The following is a 20,922-nucleotide window of genomic DNA, read 5'->3' on the forward strand; positions in this document are numbered from 1 at the left end:
GAAACCCTGATCCATATTTTTAGGACTAGTTCCAGCCCAACTGCCCAGAATTGCCCAAAATTATCTAGAGCTCTGTTATTAACCTTTAAGAGTCTTCAATCTCTATACTTGACTAATTTCCTACTCAAAATTTTCCAATACACCATAATCATTTAGATAAACACTTGGTAAACATAACACCTACAGGTCATGAATGCACATTTATTCACTATATCATTAGTTTCATTAGAGAATCATGAAGAAGACTTACTTCCCTCTCTTGATAACTACAAAAACACATGTTAGCTCATGCATTCAAGTATATAACCAAGAGCCTGTCAAACTATGGAATAGATCCATAACAAAAGCACATCACATAATGATAAATATACCATGCTTATAACCAGCATTTAACCAGAAAGAAACCATGAAAAACTAGTCATAAAATCACACATTAAACCAGTGCTTGTGCTCATTAATCTTAATAAGTATCAACACATATTACCATATAAAAATTACAATAAATTCATGGACTTCCATGTACCATCTAGCCATGGATTAGGGCTGAACCAAATATTTGTTTCAGCCCAATCACCCATGTGCCATAGTCCAAGCATGAAGGTGGGATCACATGGGATAAACCAAAAGAAAACCATTAATGGCTTCCAAAGGATAAACCACCTTAACCCTAAACCATAGTGATTTAACCTAAACCAGTCTAGAAATCGTTAGTCACAAAACAAGCTTGGATGCCTCCAATTCTTCACCATACACAGAGGAATTTTCCTGTCTCCACCCATCCATCAAGAGTTCCAGGAAAATTCCCATCTCCACCCTCGATAGTTGGGAATTTTCCCAAGACCACCTCACCAAGATCTGAAATCTACCAGCCATCCAAAGTTTAACCAAATAAAGAACCTACTACATCATGGATATCCATAAATGGAAAGGAAAGGATGAAAACCATTGTCAATCCACGCAAATCCCATGCCAATGACAACAAACATAAACCATAAACCAATGCATGCACCATGCATCAAATCCTTGCATGCTAAATCACACATGCACATTGTTACCTGCAATTCCATAGTTATTTTCTACCCTTGATTTCCATTGTCCAAACTTCCACTTGAACTCCCTTGCTTTCCTTTACGTGTCCTTTGCTTGCTTGTGTCCAAGTTCTCTCCCTTTCCTCTTGGAGTAGGAGTTTTGAAACTGATCAAAACCTCAGAAAAAGTTGTCAATTGTTTCTCAAATGCCTTTTTATCATTGATGTTTAGTCTCTTCCTTTCCTTTTTCCTTTTTCTTTCACTGACCTCTAATTTCTCTCTAATTTCCCTTGCATGCATATTTGTGTCTCTTCTTCTCCCTTTTCACCTATTTTCTTCTATTTTTTTTAATTAATTGTCATATGTTGCCTCTTGCTTTTGCCAATTTCCATAGCCATTAATCAACCACAAGTGACCCCTAATGTGATGTTTTCCCCCTCATTTATCTTGGAATACATGTCCAATGAACTTCGTTTATTTTTGCATTATTACATGGAAATATAACTCGAGGCTATTACAAACCCCTCCCCCTTGGGGGAACACTGTCCTCGCTATTTTATGACACCTATGACCAACAAAACATACTACTTATGAAGATTTATAAACCCAAATCGATGCAATATTTACAATGACAAACACATATATACTTATGCACATTTGCTTCAAACAACAAATAAACATATTGTTTATGGAGATTTCTAAACATATCTCGATACAATATTTACAATAACATGCACATATATACATATGCACATTTTCTCTAACCAAAAAATAAAATAATATGATGCATGCATCAGTGACAAGGGAGTCTAGAGGCTCACACCTCAACCCTCAAAAGTAGTACTATGGATTCACCTCCTTCCCATGAAGTCCAGAGTCCACTGCCAAAATCAAATTTTGCCTCAATGTCCAGCACTACAATCATTGTGCTACTTGATCTCTCAATGAACAATTACTAGCTCATTGTTTTTGAATTGAGGCTTCTGTGATCCATATTAAGTTTATGAGAGATTTTTTGGCGTAAATCACAAGATATTTCATTTGTCAACGCGTTTCGAACCAACTAGTGTGGTTCATCGTCAGGACAAGTTGAATGAGCAGATCAGGGTTTGCATGTTAAATAGATAGAGCAGAAACTCCAACGGCTAAATTCCTTGACCAGGTAACGGCTATATTGATAACGGCTAGATTTGGTATGACCATTATTTAATTAAAAATAACTTAGGTTAGTTAAATTCTTATTAAAACAAAAGTAAAAGGACCCTTTTTATCCAAATTATAATTATAAATGTATATTAAAAAATAAATTATAGCCTAAAATAATTTACATTAATGGTTAGTTAGTTATAAGAATTATTAAATATATAAATATGCATAAATATTATTCACATATAAGTTATTTATTTTTCTATAAATAACTATTATTTAAAAATATTATTAATAAATATTAATAATTAATTTTATAATATTTTTAAATAATAGTTATTTATAGAAAAATAAATAACTTATATGTGAATAATATTTATGCAAATTTATATATTTAATCATTATTATAACTAACTAACCATTAATGTAAATTATTTTAGGCTATAATTTATTTTTTGATATACATTTATAATTATAATTTGGATAAAAAGGGTCCATTTACTTTTGTTTTAATAAGAATTTAACTAACCTAAGTTATTTTTAATTAAATAATGGTCATACCAAATCTAGCCGTTATCAATATGGCCGTTACCTGATCAAGGAATTCAGCCGTTGGAGCTTCTGCTCTATCTATTTAACATGCAAAGCCTGATCTGCTCATTCAACTTGTCCTGACGATGAACCACACTAGTTGGTTCGAAACGCGTCGACAAATGAAATATCTTGTGATTTACGTCAAAAAATCTCTCATAACTCATTGTTTTTAGGCACACTCCCAATGTGCTTCTGATTCCAATCAACAATGTTATTGACCAAAACAAATTTATCCCCCAACCTTCCCTTATCTGCTTCCCAATACCTAGTGAAATTTGGCTTCCACTTTCCATGCATTCACTCACCTTCCAATTTCCCTAAAATCCCCTTCTTTGTTTTCCAGTCCCTAGGGCGTTCCAACCCTTAGAAAGGTTTACTTGCATCGGAAGGTCACAAAACCAAGGCATACCTCTACCTCAAAACCATCATAAAAAATCATACATTCTTATGGATATTAATGGACACTGATGGGCACCAGTGTCCCACAATGGCCCTGCTCCTGAATTCTTAAAAAACATATTCTTGCATGTTCCAATTCCTTTTGTCATTACTGCTAATTCTCTTTCAACCAATTCCAACCACCCAAGCTAGGAATTTACTTGCTTTCCTATATCAATCACATAAGTTCCATTTGACTCAAAAGGAATTGTAATATATTCAAATCATACATCATTGGTAGCTCATTAATGAGGTGACACTTACAATTATGTCTAATTCATGTCAGAACAAATCAAATTAACTCTTTGATAAAATCATCATTTATAGAAGTATCACATTCGGTTAGCTCAAAACTCAACCATCATAAATCATAGGCATAGACTATGTGCATAATTAAAAACTGAAATAAAATATTGATACTTATATTTCAAATGGTTCTTTGCTTCTGCCTTTGTTCTTTGTATTTTCCGTACACACACTGAATCGGTTTCTAGACCTGGCAAGCACCCAGTGCCTTCTCTTATCTTTGACCACGTGCACACACTATATCAGTTTCTAAATCGAAAAGCACCTAGTGCCTTCTTTTTCCAAAGAAACAAGGGATTCCGGAGACTATCGCCTCCTCCCTCAATATCTATAGCAAGGGTGTCTAGAGATTGTATTTCCTCTACCCTCAATATCAGAAACTCAAGATTGGTCTCTCCTCAAGATATATAGGGCTCTAGGGGCTGTAGAGGTAATTTAATTGCTTAAATTCCTTAACATAAATTATCAACTCAGGGGTCCGTGGACTTGCGAGGCACACATGCACCATATGTGCTAGAGATCGGTTTCCAATTTCGAAAGAGAAATATTAATCTATTAAATGAAAAATGACAATTGACATAGAAATGAATATATTCTAGAAAGCAATAAATCACACTACATACTTCTGAAAGTAAAGAGAATTTGTGAGAATTGAAAGAACACATTTGCATAAATGAAATAACTAATCTAAGCACTTTTTTATAAATTGAAATCATTAATCTAAAGCATACTTTGCGAAAATTAAAACACACTTGCATGAATTGAAATGATATGCTAGAACAAACTTATCTTATTACATCCTCACGTTACAACTCCTTCCATGATTCCAAACTTCTCCAATATTACAAGTTTCACATTACAAATTCTTCCTCCTCTCCTGTCCCTATGAAAGGAGAATGTTCTCTTATTTATACAAAAATTAAACAACTACCTCATTAATGGTGATCCACCATTCTCTCCTTAAATACATCAAAGTCTCAACAAATTAGACACATATCCATGATTTTTCTCCATGAGATATGTTTGAATCCTATTCCAATTCTCCTTCCAATCTTCAAGAGAATTCGAAATTGAACCTTGGAGGCCACATAAGAATGTCTTGGAAGCTTCCAGATCACCTGCAGATGTCACAAAACTCATTCCACCTTTAGGTATGAGTAGATACATGTTATTTTTCTAAATTTTAATAATAAATTCACATTAAATACTTGAAACTAATAACTTTGGAAAATATGAACCCATATGGTAATGAAAGTGTAGGGTTATGTAATGAAAAGGTGATAAAATAAGGCAATAAAAATGAGAATGAAGGTGAAAGTGTGTGACATTTTGAAGACATCTTGGAGACCCAACTTACACCTAACTGAAGTTATTTTGTGTCCTCATGCAATCTATTGCATTGATCATGATTTGATCTTTTGAATTGTTTTTCTTCTATATGAACTTTGGCTGATGTTGATTCTTCTTTCTACTTTGCACAATCATTTGATAACTTTGTTCCTTTTTGCAAAGTGTTCTTTTGCAAAACATTTGATTGCAACATATTACTTTGGTTGGTTCTTGTTAGTATTGGTTATTGTGTAACAATACTCTCCTTATTTTTGTGTTGCATAAAAGTACTTTTGAAATCATTTAATCAGCCATCTAATGTGCTCATTCTTCTATCATCATTTGCAAAACATATAACTTTTTGAATCATAATGCAATAGTAGTTGTTTGGAAAAGTATGTTGGTTAGGATGATATGTGACATAAAAGGTGATGAAATATGAATGTGATATGAGGTATGAACATGAATTGGTATCCCCCCATCCCAACTAAAGGTATTTTAAGTTTTTATGAAATGAGAAAGGGAATATGGTGAAGCATTTTCCAAAAATTATAATTTCAGTATTGAAGGAATTATATGATGAAAAGATAGAAAAGAACATAACTTTACTTACCTATGAAGTGGACAAGTTGTGCATATGTAGAAAAGTTGTGGTTGTTGCAATAGTATGTAGAATTTCATCTTCTTCTTGGTTTCATAAATGGTGAATGAGTTTTTGAAAGTGGATTCTTTATTTCTGCTCCTAAATATATTGTATCCACTACAAAATGCTGAAGTGATATAGTCTTCCCCTGCTACAAAACCCGATGGTACAATTCTATTCATGTGAATAAATGTGTTGTTGTCGAGCATGAAGATAAGTCATTGGATTACCGGTCATTAATGGATGTCATTAACCAATGCAAGGCAAACTTGCCATTAATGGCAATGAGTGCCTAGGTACCTAAGTACATCTTGTGAAGTGTGAATAGATGAGTTGATGTCAAGCCACTTGCAAGATCCAATGATCAAGAGACATTGATGTATTACCATGATTTCCAACGAGATAACTTGTCATTAAGGAATACAAGCCTCAAGGTATTGATAAGGACTCTAGCCTTGAACTTAGATAATGTCCTGATGTCGATAGGCCAAGACTTGTTAGAAGGGAGGCCTTAATGAATCCTCCATCATCTAACGTGAGTATAAAACAATAATTTTGAACGACTATGGATGAAAATTTTTGGAGTGGATCAAGTTTTATTTGACAAAATGAAAAGGGAAATGGAATGAATCAGCTTTGTAGGGGAGCTGAATGGTTTTATTGCTGGGTTACAAGTTAAAGAAAACAAGGCAGGAAAGTATAATGACTATGAAGGAAAATGAGATGAAGATTTTATTGACTGGATGAGTAGGAATGCGATGGTAAAACTAGTATCTGAGAAGCTTTCAAATGGTTCGATGGATATTATTTGACATTATTTATCTAAAATCATGTGCTCATGCATGGATATTTCATCTTTGATGTTACTTTGATCATGCTCTTTCGAAAGAAATGTGGTCTTTGAGAGACACTGTTTTCTTATGTTCATCTATTTATCTTCCTAGAACCTACAAAAGAAACTTAGTGCTTTTTCTACAATAAAATGTAAGATTATCAAAAGAGAGAGGTGATCAATCTCTCTATTTATTACATTTACATAAAAACTGATAATTGTTACTAATAAAACCAATTCATGAAAGATAATCAAATGAATTTTTACCTATTTTAAAACTAGTGCCTCCGTTTACCTGTCATGTCTTGTTAGAAATTTATTTGTTCTTTTACTATTTCAAATTCTTATGAAATATTTCTCATTGTGTATATCTCATCGATATCTTTTCATCAACGTTTGAATCGTCGAAAACCGATGTCATATGAAAAAGTTACACTTATTTGAAATTTTTGTGAAATAGTGAAAATAGTCATGTGTAAATGTGACATGGCAACATGATGCTGATGTGAAAGATGAAGTGGAAAAATGATATGGCATGTTGATCATGAATTTCTGATTATAATGCATTGTTGACAAATAGTTCATTGAGTTAAATACAAAGCTACATAATTGTTTTTTAGCTGCAGAATGTGCACAGTTTCTGTAGCTAAAATCCTAAACAGACAATTAAGTACACACAACTATGTATTTTTGTTATGAACAAATAATCAGTCCAATATTTAAATTAAGTAGTATCTCTTCCAGAAAAACTAGCAATTACCCTACTTTTTTTATTGATTATTTATTGGAAATGAAAAAGAGCAAATTTTATAAAAAAATGCAAGGAATTTCCGATCTGCTTATTTACCTATAAACTTTCAATGGCTGAACAATGGAAGAGAGATTTGTTTTTTGTTCCATTGCTTCATGTATAGTTTCTCTATCAGGTCCTCTTATACTGGATCACCCACTAACAATGAGTGAGACTCTCCATGAATCTTTGTTTCAGAAGTATCGTATTGTTGCATACCTCCAATCAAAGTCAATGCAACTGCAAGCTTTGTTGTGAATAAGTCATGTCTTTGTGGGCAAATGGCTTGCAAGATTATATTTCTTCCCTTCACTGGATTTCCTTTGAAACACACCCAAAATTTTTCAAATTTCCCAATTACTTCCTCTAAGATGTCAATTGTTGATTAGTTCGCCTTATATGATTTGCAAGCAGGCGATGGATGTGAAGGAGAAGACTTTGTTCTGCTTTAATCTCGTTATCAACTACCCGATGCACTCTGTGAAAGTATTGTTGTCTACTTGGAAATGCTCAATGTCGATGTTGATTCCATCAAGATGGTAGTCACTTATTATCTTTGACAGTGAAGAGACAATGTTGTCTAACTGAGAAGACACCTATGATGGCTTGAAATCCACGGGCTGCCCATGTATGGAGTCCCCGCCTACACTGAGGGCGACCTTCACATTTTTGTTGGGCCTTTATGGCCTGCACATTCTGGGGGGTAATATTGTCAGTGTCCCAGTAGATATTGAAGTTTTCGTTTGTGGGAACAGGGGATTTGAAATCCATGGTGTAGTCGAATACGAAAAATGAAATGAAACTCCACGACAAGATTTATGGGCACGTCTAAGAATGTCACATTTTTTAACAACATTTGAACATCATCAATAGGAGGGGAATGGTAAGGAGTGAATGTCAAACTCAGTCCTATTCCTCTGCTGTACTCGAGAAATTTACTGAGGGGCAATGCTCAAACTCATCAAATTAAAATGAAAACAAATCTAAATCATTATTCAAGCATGTCCTGAAGTGGTGTAGTTCCTCCGAGGAATGAAATCATACCATCCTTCCTCCTATCAATAAAATATATATCAAATTCAAGAATCCAATTGAATTTTGTCCATCAAATGCAAATGAAAGTGAAAAATTACAATTTATGTTTAAATGAAAATCAAGTGAAGATTGGCACTCATTTCAAGTCCATCATGTTCAGGTTCAAAGGTCCAGCTAGTAGCACGAATTTGAAATTTTGTGAGGCATTTCACTGGTGTTTCTTCCAATCCCTTCAAAGTTGTAGTGAGTGTATCTAATTCACTGAAGCTTGACAATGCGCCAATGTAATTACTGAATAGATGGCCATTCGCGCCAGCTTTCACAAAATCAACAAGATCATTTTTCCGAGTGAGGTATTGAATCATCAATCGCTTGTATATTTTCTTGGATTTGATCTTTTGGTAATCATGACAGACTTTGCTTCTTCCTTGGCATGCATTTTCTCTTGATGTTGGTTTCCTTACAATGTTTCCTGCTCCCAAATCTTAAACCTGTGCTTGCGTTCGGTGTACTGAGATTCTCGTTCTCCTCTAAGCACCAGATCAAATTATAAAATTCCTTTAGATTATGAGCCCATGCACCTCTGCGTAGATACCCACTCAATTCAGAACTGTTCGGGGAGATCAAATGACGGCATGATCCGGCGATCAATGGTTCCAACCCCGTCCTCCGAAAATGCCTCCACATCCTTCCATGCTTTCAATCCTAGACTCCATGCTTCCATTGTCGAGTTCTTTACAGGAGATGAACAGATGCTAGTGTAACGTCTTTTTGCAAAATATATATGGGGTGCTTCTCAGTCTTTGATAGGTTGAAGGTTAAAGGAGCGTTGTGCACCAAAACTTCTGTCATTGAATCATTACATGCAGTTCCCTTTCCATCTATTCTTGATCTGGTGAACACAAGCATCTCATCGCCTGTGCCATTGCAAACCCCCCTCATAAGGTCCAAGACAACCTCCATAGCCACGGAATGTCTCTTCTTCGTTAAAGCATGGAAATAAGGTGCTAAATTCTTATTCGCTTCCCCTCAGCAATTGCATCAAGGACATAAACAAATTTAAAGTGTCCAAGTAGAGAACCACCAAGGCCCCAAATGTATTGATCATAAGTGTACCTTTTTATTATTTTATCGGTATCATAAATGATATATCCAGAGAATATGAGTGCTGTCAAACCTCCATAAATGGTTGTTGAGAGAGAACTAAGAGGAAATAACACCTGGATAAAACTAAATAGGATGAGGACAATGAGGCTGGAAAACATAATTGGACCCAAGAAACTGAAATCTTTGCCCTTCTCTTCTACCCAGAATGTGTAACCAGATAGTGAGAACACCATAACTGTTGTTAATATCAATGCCTCCAGAACTATCGTTCCTTTTGTGTACACATAGGATATGCCAACAGTGAGGCTCAGAACAATAGTAAACACTCCCAACAATGCAAGATTAACTGGATTCTTCTGATGATAGGCATAAAGAGGGCACATCAAGATTTAAAGGTAAGATGGAGATGCCAAACAAGAGGCCTGGGGTTTTAACCAGGAAAATATTGATGGGTGAGTACAAAACCACGGTTGCAACGAGAATTACGGTAAAAAACAATTGTGTGATCAAGATTGAATACACTTTCCTCAGGAAATTCCATCGCATTGCATTGTCTAGGATAAAGGACTCCAGAAGGGAAATACCCAGGATCCTTCAAGATGCAATGGTTTGGGTTTAGCAAGGGTCCTGTTGAGATCCCGAAAAAGGGGAATAACATTTATGCACTCGACTTATACGATAGAGAGAGGGAGAGGATAGTTCATTGATACATACCTGATAATACAACCACATACCAAATTGGGTAAATATAGAACAACCTAACTTTGCCTGGAATTAATAATAGTAGGGAAATATCAAATTACTTTCTTTAAATAATAATAAAGGTCAGCCACCTGACTCATTTATTTGTAACCAATGGTCACCTGATTCTTGGCGTGATCTTTGCGAGAACTTGGCATAGATCCTAATTTTCATGGAATTTGAGGATTTTTTAGAACTCTTTCAATAGCTAGGATCTTGCATTCAATCCCATGAAATCATTATTCCCTTCAAATTATTAGAAAATGGGGTGGCTCTTACAGCACCACCAAAAGCTAAAAAAAAATGGAAATTTGTCAATGTTGGCTTTTTACTCTGCCCTATCTAATTAATTAATTTTGTTTTTTTAAGTTAGACATACATATTTAGAATCTAGTAAAATAATTAGACTTCTATGGTGCCAAAATGATTTCTATGAAAAAATAGAAAATGAAATTGCATTGTGAAAAATGAAAAATGAAATTGAAAAACAAAATTAAAAACTTGAAGCGAATCAGAAATTCTAAAAAAAAGAATTTGAAATCAAAGGTTGATTCCTATGTGTGCCTCGCCGGCAACGACGCCAAAATGTAGAGGTAATTTAATTGCTTAAATTCCCTAACACAAATTATCAACCCGGGGATCTGTGGACTTGCGAGGCACACATGCACCATATGTGCTAGAGTTCGGTTTCCAGTTTCAAAAGAGAAATCTTAATCTATTAAATGAATAATGACAATTGACATGGAAATAATATATTCTAGAAAACAATAAATCACACCACATACTTCCGGAAGTAAAAATCATTTGTGAGAATTGAAAGCACACGTTTGTGGAAATGAAATAACTAATCTAAGCACTTTTGGAGAAATTAAAATCATTAATTTAAAGCACACTTTGCAAAAATTAAAACACACTTGCATGAATTGAAATTTTATGCTAGAACAAACTTATCTTATTACATCCTCATGTTACATCTCCTTCCATGATTCCAAACTTCTCCAATATTATAAGTTTCACATTAAAAATTCTTCCTCTTCTCCTCTCCTTATGAAAGGAGAATGTTCTCTTATTTATACAAAAATTAAACAACTACCTCATTAATGGTGATCCACCATTCTCTCCTTAAATCCATAAAAGTCTCAACCAATTAGATGCATATCCATGATTTTTCTCCATGAGATATGTTTGACTCATATTCAAACTCTCCTTCCAATCTTGAAGAGAAGTCGAAATTGAACCTTGGAGGCCACATAAGAGTGTCTTGGAAGCTTCCAAATCACCTACACATGTCACCAAACTCATTCCACCTTTAGGTATAAGTAAATACATGTTATTTTTCTAACTTTTAATCATAAATTCACTTTAAATACTTGAAACTAATAAATTTGGGAAATACAAATATGAACCCATATGTTAATGAAAGTGTACGGTTATGTAATGACAAGGTGATGAAATGAGGCAATAAAAATGAGAATAAAGGCGAAAGTGTATGACATTTTGAAGACATCTTGGAGACCCAACAGTGACTACTATATCAACCCACAACCTCTAGGGAACCCAAGTTGTTATAGGGATCCTACCCACAGCCTCCAGGGAACCCAAGTTATTACAGGGCTGCAAAGATCATGTCCCAACCCACAACCTCTAGGGATCCCAAGAACCAATCCCCTTCTCAACACATACACATACACATACACAATTTACAACACAATACATATACATACACACAGTATGGCGCAACGAATATACATGTTATAATACAACTACTACACAATACACATGAAACAATACCACATCTACACAACACAACAGTAGTACTCCACATCCAGAGACCACATTGTCTCTACCAGGAAACCTTCCCTCTAGTGTCTTTCACACACCTTATTGCATGCATCCAAAACCCAAGTCCCTGGTATGTGGCTCTTTCCTCTACCCATGCTTGTCCTAGCATGCTGCAAATCACACTACTTTCATTCCATTGATGTATCCTTCAACATTTCCTGTCCATAACATAAGCATAGGAATAGTTATAAGCACATAATATAAAAATCATATCCATGTCTTACTAACCTCATAGATCTCCCAAAGCTACTCTACCCACTTGATTCCTCCTAAACCATGAACCTTTCCATGCCAGACACTTGCGTAAAATAATGATTCATCCATAAGAATGACCCTTGACAAACCTGTTAAACAATGGCATTCATACACACACATACACACATAGATATTTATATAGATACACACACATTAGCATAATCATGATCACAACACAGTTACCAGTTTTCATAAGGTCAAGGTTAAGAGAACTTCCTTTATCCGTGCAATGCATGCACAACATTGAGAACAACAATTCCCAATTTAGCCAAGGAATTTGTTACCTCGGATCCATGTACTTTACCTTTCCTGATACCCTTCCCATGGTTATCCTACCATTGTCTATTTACCCCAATGGACCCAACCAACCCAACTGGTTGTCATATTCTTTCCTTCAATTTCCCTTTATTCATGCACCAGGCTTCATTTGGGTCTTATATTGCCTATTAGGTTTCACTCATCTCTCCCTGAGCTCCACTAACTTCCTCTTTCCTCAACCAATTCCCAAGGCCCTCAAACATAAAAGGCAAGAACAAGAAGTAAATATAAAGAAAACATGGAAAACCAAACAACAATACCACACCACAAACAAAGTGGCATGGCCATGCACCAGTCACAATCAAAACAAAAAATCAAGCGTAAACAAATAAAAAAAACCCTCAATAAACATCATGAATCAACCCCCATGATATCTTAAATCTTCCAAGGATTTGTGAGTGAAAGCTTAGCCCGAGCCTTCTTTAAGATCTATGGTAGTCTCTTTTGTCATGCAATTCCTTACCTCATACTTCCATAAACACACAACTATTAGTGCATCAATAAATATAACAATATACCGGTTACCTTGACCTGACGTACCTAGCATACTTCCCTACAATTGAACACTAGCACATATCATCTCTCAAGGGATTCCAATTCCCTTAACGAATTTAGCTATAATTGGAAACTGACTATTATGCATGCATCTGACCAATCATTTTCCATGTAGCTTCCTTGGCCCTAAAGTGCTTCCATGCACTTTAACTTGCTCTATTTCTCATTCCAGGGGCATGAGATGTTTCCACTACAGGATGTATTGAGGCTCTTCCTGGAACTCTCCATCTGGTTCCACCTTCCATCTCGATGACAGATGCTTGATGATTTGCCTACCTATTACCAACTACTGCATAGAGCTAGGGAATGCTTTGACCTACATCCCCAACTATTTTCACCTCCTGATAACTATAGATCAGAGGCCTATGACACTTCTGCTACACCACTCTGATACAAAGGGAAATCCTTCTTGCAATGATGTCCAACACATGTTCAACATCGCAATAGTTCTTTGTTATTGCCTTTATTCTACTGCTCCCCAAGTTGAGATCCTTGTTGTTTCTCACCTACATGAAACTTCTTATGAGGGGACATATTTCCTTATCATCTACATCCTAATATTTTCCTCACTTCTTGAGCCATTTTCCTTTAGTCTTCTCATTACCCTTCTGGTCATGCTTGAACTCACGCTTGTGCTTCAACTTCCTGGTGACTTCCTTGTTGTTGGGAAAAGTATCCAATTCGGAATGCCCCTATCCCACTCTAAGGTGTGATAGTGCCTTAGCAACAAACAAGGAAAACTATCTGAGTGTTCTTCTTTATGAAATGTAAATGGAGAAGAAGGATGTAACTAACCTGTGTCTTTCGCTAGCTTGTCGATCCAATCACTCTCCTCTTTTGCTTGTTTCCCGCTGCCTGCTCCTTCACTGGTCCAGCTTCACCAAGTTCCTACAAGATCACAAGAGAGGAAAACTACACAAAAGACATAGATTTACATTCATAACTAGTTTAGGATCAGATATAAACTAAACATGCAAATATAACAAAACATCATTGATATACAAGCATATAGGAGAAACTCAAATAGCTTTATTGATATGATAACAAAGTCCAAGAGGAGATACAACCAAGTGAGTCCCGATCCAGCATCTACCTCCCAGCAAAGGAATCCCTTCCTCTCCTCCAACAAAGCATAAATCACCCAATGTACTAATCTCAATCTCAAACCAACAGCAATTCTCTGCAAAGTACAAAATTCCAGCCTCTGGATCTCTTGGATGAGGGATCCATATATAGATGTAAGCAGAGAGGATGAGTTAGCTTATGTTTTGACTTGTGGCTTCTCTCTGTCAGTTCTAGTTTCCACTTGGAGGTTGAGAGCTTCTTACTCATCACTAGTCGAATTCATTGAGGCAAGTGTCATTGGAGAAGATTCTGGAAGCTTCCAGGGTCTTTCCACCTCGTTGAATGAGCTTGCCATTTGTCATTTCCCGCTCAGCGCACCCTGGTAGTGCTTTTAGGTGCGTTGCGATGCACCTAGCTAGTGTATTGGGGTGCATTGCAACGCAGGCAGCTAGAAGAGCTTCTGAATTGATCCTGAATTGACTGTTTCTGAATGGTTTTTGGTGGAGTTCTGGGAGAATCTGTCATTGGTTGACCTTGTTCCTTTAGGGGCAGGAACAACTCTTTTAGGGACTTTGGATCCCTTGGATTATGGGCATTTCATGCTCAATGCTATAAGGCAAAAAAATGTCTATAACAGTTGCCCCCTAAAGTATGAGGTCGTTTATCGGGTGAAATGCTTTATTAGGAGGATCCGAAGTTCTTCCAATGTTGGGAGGAGACCTGTAATAAGATACAATACAATACATTATTTTTCATACTGTTTTCATGATCTAGCTGAGGCGGGCATTCCCATGCTCAGCTTTATAAATTCATTTTTCTGTACATAGGACAGACAATCGTCTGATGGTAGACTGATGATTTTGATGAAATCATCATCCTTTTGGTAGGATGATTATCTGTGCTGCAATGCTGTACATGTCAATGTCTTTATTTTTCCTGAATATATATCACAGCCCGGATGGATGAAACTAGATCCAGGGTCTTCAATCTCGTCCGATCTTCACTCTAAGTACAAGTCGATCCATGTGAGAAATGTTCTGAAGTCGAACATGGAAAGACATCGCTTGATTACCAGTCAATGATGTAAACTGTTAACAAGCGCGAGAGGAATCACCGATAATGATAATGACCCTCAAGGTACTGCAGTGCAATTCACGTGGTGTGAATAAAGGACTTGGCGTCGAACACCACGCAAAATCTTTCGGTCGAAGGTCATTGATGTATACCTGTCGCCGTAAGTGAGAAACTTGCCATTGAGGCATGCAAGCTTCAAAGTACTGAAGGGGGTGTTCCTAGATCAACTTCTTGGATAATGAGCTGATGTCGACAAGAAGCGATCTGTCAAAGGAGGGCCTTAATGTATCCCACATCAATGACACGGAATGGAGAAAATGATTTTGATGGAGGTGAAAACGTTCTGATGATATATGGTTCAGGGTGGCGGTCATGAAAGAATGAAGGATAATGTATGGTAGTGGATGGGACACGGTTGACTTCTCTGGATGACTTCTCTTGAACATATCGGTGACACTTAGGTGATGGATTGGTAGCATTTACCCCAAAGATGGATGGTATGGCGAGACCATGGCGATGTGACCGGTGAATGAAACAACCCAACCCGACTCAGGCACGGAGTGGAAGTGTCATGTTCAAGAGCGACTTGCTACCAATAAAAGTTCTTTGAGTTTCTTCCCAATTTTCCTGAGTCATTTCTGACCAGTACCTCTTTATTTTTGTCAAGCTTGAGGAGGATAACACATGCTTGTTCTATAATTTGCCCTTCGGGCAAACCCATCGCTATGTTTTAACGAGCCTAGCGATAGTGAAACTCGTTCTCGTCTAAAGACAAGTTTGTCGCTATTAATGTTTTTAACGAGTTTAACGACAAAGATAACTCGGTCCTTTTCATTTTTAGAGAGTCTGAAGAGGTACGTAAAGATAACTCCAAAGTTCTTTTTTCGTCATCTAATCCCTTAGGTCCGAAAAAGTATAAAACAATACAGAAGGGATGAATTCTCGATAGTTTTAACGAGCCGAACAAAACAAGCGCTCGATCTTTTTGTGCAATAATCCCTCAAGTCCAAAAAGATTAAAATCTAGAGGAGGGATAGCACTTCCGGTCGCTTTAACGAGCTGGAAGGCCAAAACTCGGCAATCTTTTCATATTTTACGAGTCAGATGAAAAGAGCTTAAAGAAGACTCGTCTTTTGAGGAACGAGTGATAAAATGGGTAGCAGCTGATTCCAGGTAAGGGTTGGAATTTTCCAATCACGGCAGTGTCACAAGGATGGCTAGTGAAATCACTCTTCGAGCTGTTCCTCAAAATGGGTAAACAATCAAATGGAGGTGAATGATTGGCCAATGGAAAAGTGGAGGTGACGGTGCAAACACGACCAAGGCTTTAATGGCTGATAATGTTACATTCACGATGGTTATTTACTGGAGGCTAGTTCATTTTTTAACGAGCTTAAACGCGGATTGAAACACTTGCTCGATCTTATGTTTATTTTTTAACGAGCATGAACTATGTGCTAAAACTGCTCGATTTTATGTTTATTTTTTAACGAGCATGAACTATGCGCTAAAACTGCTTGATAACATGGTCTAGTTTTGATTTTTTACCATAAATAGCTTTGCCCTTTTCAAAGATAGTACTGTACTCTCAATTGCTGCATCAAACTAGTTAGAAATGAATAACATTTGCTTGAAAATGAGATTAAAACCCTAATATTTCGCTTTGAACTACGTAAAAAGCAATTAAAAAGTGTTTTTACCTCTCATTTTACCATTTCATTTGAACTTGGTTTGTTGGAGCTTTGGAAGTGCCTCTTCCCCCTTGATTTTCATCAGCTGATTTCGAAAGATTCTGTGGACGATTCTCGGCGCCGTCTGGACCAGGTAGGAGCTAAACCTGAGCTCTTTCATTTCATGGTTTCCTTTCTGCATTCTGTGCTTGATTTCCTATTTTTCTGAGCCCCTGGGGTTTGATGGGGTCGCTCTGCCATCAGCGCACCTTGTGCACTCGAAACCTGCGCTGAATGTTAAGCAGTATGAAGGCAGTTTGACCTTCAACGCAGGTGGAACACTGTGCAGGTGCGCTGAGTGCAGAAAAGGGTTTTGTTGCACAGTTTTTGATGAAAATTTTTGCCTGTTTCTCATCAAAACCAGGATCTACCTCCTCTCATGTTTGTTTTTCAGAGATCTTGGAGCAAAATGACCCTTACATGGCGAGAACGAGAACATGAAGAAGAGGACATGATTGCCCTACATGATCCGGTTACGGTGAACGCACTGCGGAACTGTGGCCTGCTGAAGTTCTTCCGTATCTCTAGCATGAGATAGCAGATCAACCTACTGCAGTATTTGCTCGATGCTTGGGATCCTATCAACCAAGTATTCCAGATTAGGGGCAAGTATATCCCCTTGACCGCAGTAGACATTTACTTCTTGACTGGCTTGTCGAGGTGGGGTGCCCCCATTTCTTTGTCAGGTTCGGCCCGAGGGAGTGACTCTGTGAGAGATTATGTCCGCCAGTATTGCAGGGAAGGATCTCAGCCGAGTAAAGACGGCAAGATCATTATCCGTGATGTTGCTGACAGGTCCCTTAGGTCTATCCTGTACACTTTTGGTAGGATGGCCGGTAGTGCGTCTCTTCATGTGGCCAACAGATCCTATATGCAGCATGCCTTGGAGTGTCTCCAACCGAAAATATTCAACTGGTGTGATGCAGTACTTCTTGTGATGAAGAGTCAGTTGACCAAGGTAAAGGACGGGAGGCTGAAGAACTTTGGGTTCGGTTCTATTTTGACCGCCTTTGCCTTGGAGAAGATACCACTGATGCAGCCGCAGTACATTGCTCTTGACTTACCTTCTCCTACTGAACCACGCATGCAGAGATGGGTTGACCACATGTCTAGGCATGCTGGTCAATCTCAGATTTCTTTTTCTGATACCTTCTTCAGGTGGTTTGATCGTCAGGAGATGGTCTATTCTGAGTATCCATATGTTGGCATGGACTTCCGGGGTGATCCGGATCTAGTACTGCCGGATGGTGAGCAGTGGGGCACTATTGGTAAAATCTTCGACAATATCACTGTTTACTGTTTTTATTTATAATGTCCTTGTGCTTTATTCTATCAAGACTTTAATCAAACTCATGTGTGCATGTAGATGTTGGTCCTGTTCGTCCAGTAGTTCACCCGAGAGTGCCAGCCGCTGCCCCAGCAGGAGAGGCTGCCGGGAGGGTTATCCTTCGTGACCTTGATGTGGCCGAGACCCTCACAGCTGTGGAGGAGCAGGTTGAGATCCTTACTCTCGGTATTCCAGATGTGAGGATCGACGAGTTACCTTTACAGTTGCAGCGGCATACTACTGGCGTGCCTAGACGATGGACTCGTCTCTTACGCATGATCGCACAGGCTGTGACGTGCTATCATGAGCATCACTAGACTAGGGTGCCCCCTAGCATTTTTGAGTTTTTGGGTCATGTGACCGATTTTGTCTTAGCTACAGAACATTATATGTAAACCATAAACATCTTATATATATATATTGATTTTCGGGGTTTTATTCTGGTTGAGTTATGTGATCCACATGTAAAACATTGATGATGTGTTTCTTTTTATAAATGTCACAAATGTCTATCTAACACATAGTTTGCTAATGAGTCAGTTAATGTGTTTAAGTTTCTGGAAATATGTTGGTATTGAATCAAATCAAATTGTCTTTCCAAAATCTTAACCCTTAGGAACATGCGATAAATGGCTGGGTTGCGGACGGAATATATGCCATTGAGTTGCAGTATTACGAGTTGTGAGTCTAGCCTGATGATTAGTCGGTGTATACCATGGGTGATGGCATCAGAGAGCAGTTCTATCAACGCGCTATACTCAGCGATGTTATTCGTTGATTGACCAATACATACACCTCTGAAACTTACTAACTCACCGCTTGGATAAAAAATGGGCTAGGTTGCGGAGGACAGGTTCCGCGAACTACGACTCGCTCCGTCAGCATATCCCACACATGTCTCCAAAAGGTTTGACATCTGCAATAAATGTAAAAAGGTGGATTACTCGACCAAAACGACCACTTTAGCGAAAACAAAATACAACAAAAGCATATTGGTTACTATTTAAGCATAGTAACGCTTGAGGTACAACCCGTTACGAGGTTGCGCCAGTGGAATTCTGTCATAATCCATTAACTTGTAGGCTCCTTTTGCTAACACTCATTTAACAATATAAGGGCCCATCCATAAAGAATTAAATTTACCTGCTCCCAATTTATCGGATTCTTGGTCGTAAAGCAAGACCAAGTCACCTTCTGAGAAGACACGGGGTTTGACATTTTTGTCAAACTGCGCCTTAACTCATTTCTTATGGGCTTCGTTAGCCAAAGTGGCATCACGACGGGTTTCATCCAATTGGATTAATTCCAAGAAACGGGCCTCTTCTTCTGAAGTTCCGGGGAGGAGATCGATTGCGAGTTTAAGAGACGAGATTTCGCACTGGACTGGTAAGACTGCTTCCAGGCCATATACCAGCTGGAAGGGGGTGAACCTGGTTGCATTCCTTACTGATGTTCGGTAAGCCCACAAGGCTGAGTACAAGATTAGGTGCCACCTTCTTTTGTGAACTCCGATCATCCTTTGCAACATACGTTTCAGGACCTTGTTGATCGCTTCAACTTGTCCGTTGGCTTGCGGATAATACGGAGTAGAGCTGTCGTGAGATAGCCCTAGCTTGGCAGCTAATTCAACCATCATGTGATTGCGAAAGTGCGATCCATGATCCGTAACTATAGCCTGTGGTACGCCGAATCTGGTGACTACATGATTGAAAAAGAAAAGGGCAGTTGTTTCACCAGTGTTATCTAATGTAGGCATCGCCTCGGCCCATTTGGTAAAATAGTCAACGGCGACTATAATATACCCATGCCCCCCGGTCCAGGTGGGGTTACATGTCATGAAATCGATGCCCCATTTGGCGAAAGGCCCAATAGCAACTATCGGCTGTAAAGGTGCGGGTGGTATTCTGGTTTTGCTATCAAAAATTTGACAAGCATGGCAACTTCTGACTGCGGTTATGCAATCTTTGAACATGGTTGGCCAGAAGTATCCTGCTCGTAAGATTTTTTTTGTTGTAGCATATCCGGATTGATTCCCCCCACATGCGCCTGAATGACACTCATTCAGGGCTTTTTCGGCCTCCTCATGGGTGAGGCACCTTCTCAGAACTGTATCGATACCACGACGGTAAAGCGTATCACCGACGATCATGTAGTCTTTTGCTTGGTATCGTATACGTTTCTGTTCAGAGTGAGAGGTGTTTGGCCTGAACTTTTGGGTTTGGAGATAAATTATTATATCTCCATACCTCTCATTGCTTGTAGATATCAGAAACAAATTCTCATCCACGATTGATTCTTCGGATGTTTCATCGTTGGACGACGATGGGAGATCGCACAATAATTCTGCAAAAACTAGAGCTTTCTTTGATTTGGATTTTACAAATTCCAGATCAAACTCTTGAAGGATCGCTATCCATTTTGAATATTTTCCCCCCAGCAACTGTCGCGACAATATATAAGTCATGGGGTTGCAATCTGACAGAATGGTAGTTTTCCGAAAGAGGACATAATGTCAAAATCTTTGTATCGCTTGAACAGCTGCAAGCGCTAGTTTTTCAACATAAGAATATTTGCTTTCTGTATCATTTAAGTTTCTACTTAAATAATATATAGGGTGTTCAATTCCATCGGCTTCTTGAGCTAAAACCATTGTGATGGTTGTATCTGCTGCAGCCAGATACAGGTTAAAGTCTCTTTGATAATCGGGGGCGTACATTAATGATGCTTTTATTAAGGAATCCTTTAAAGCATCAAAGGAAGCTTGCGC

General features: G+C 37.9%; 1 pseudogene; it reads right to left on the reverse strand.

The window, feature by feature from the left end:
- Window positions 1–9,156: 9,156 nt before the first annotated feature.
- On the reverse strand, window positions 9,157–10,147 carry LOC149169598 (BI1-like protein pseudogene; annotated as a pseudogene).
- Window positions 10,148–20,922: the final 10,775 nt, after the last annotated feature.

This window comes from Pinus tabuliformis, chromosome 4_2 (assembly GCF_031772625.1).
Source record: "Pinus tabuliformis cultivar Carrire ecotype Pingquan chromosome 4_2, CPIR1, whole genome shotgun sequence".
Lineage (NCBI taxonomy): Eukaryota > Viridiplantae > Streptophyta > Pinopsida > Pinales > Pinaceae > Pinus > Pinus tabuliformis.